Genomic DNA, 643 nt, shown 5'->3' with positions numbered 1-643 from the left:
CCAAGGCAACACACTCGTGAAATGGCCCTGAAATTGCAAGTTTCTCATGGAACAATACGTAAACATCTAAGGAATATGGAAAAACTCCATAAAGAGGTGTTTGGGTGCCTCACGAACTCTCCGATGATCAGTTATTCCAAACGTCTTTTCTGGCTTGTAATGTGCGTGAACCATTTTTGTACAGAATTGTCACCGGTGATGAAAAATGGATTCTCTATGCGAATATTAAACGCCAAAAACAATGGCTCAGTCCTAGACAAAAACTACTTCCGACCCCAAAACTTGGACTCCATCCTCAGAAATTGATGCTTTGCATTTGGTGGGAAATCAAAGGAGTAATTCGTTTCGAACTCCTCAATCCACAGCGAACTGTCAATGCGGAGATCTATAGTTAGCAATTAAAACGTTTAAATCAAGCCCTTCATCAGAAACGCCCTTCATTCATCAATCAGAAAGGTGTTCTTCTCCACGAGAATGCACGTCTACATGTGGAACGTTTGACGCAACACTATATTATGGAGTTAGGTTTGAAAGTCCTCCCCAACCATATTCTCCAAATATGGTATCATCAGATTACCATCTTTTTCATTTGCTGTGACACCATCTTAATGGAAAACGTATGCAAATTTGGAAGGTGTTAAAG

This window comes from Limulus polyphemus, unplaced genomic scaffold, assembly GCF_000517525.1.
Source record: "Limulus polyphemus unplaced genomic scaffold, Limulus_polyphemus-2.1.2 Scaffold1536, whole genome shotgun sequence".
NCBI classification, from domain to species: Eukaryota; Metazoa; Arthropoda; class Merostomata; order Xiphosura; family Limulidae; genus Limulus; species Limulus polyphemus.
The sequence above is the reverse complement of the archived record's forward strand: the minus strand, read 5'-3'. Positions refer to the sequence as shown.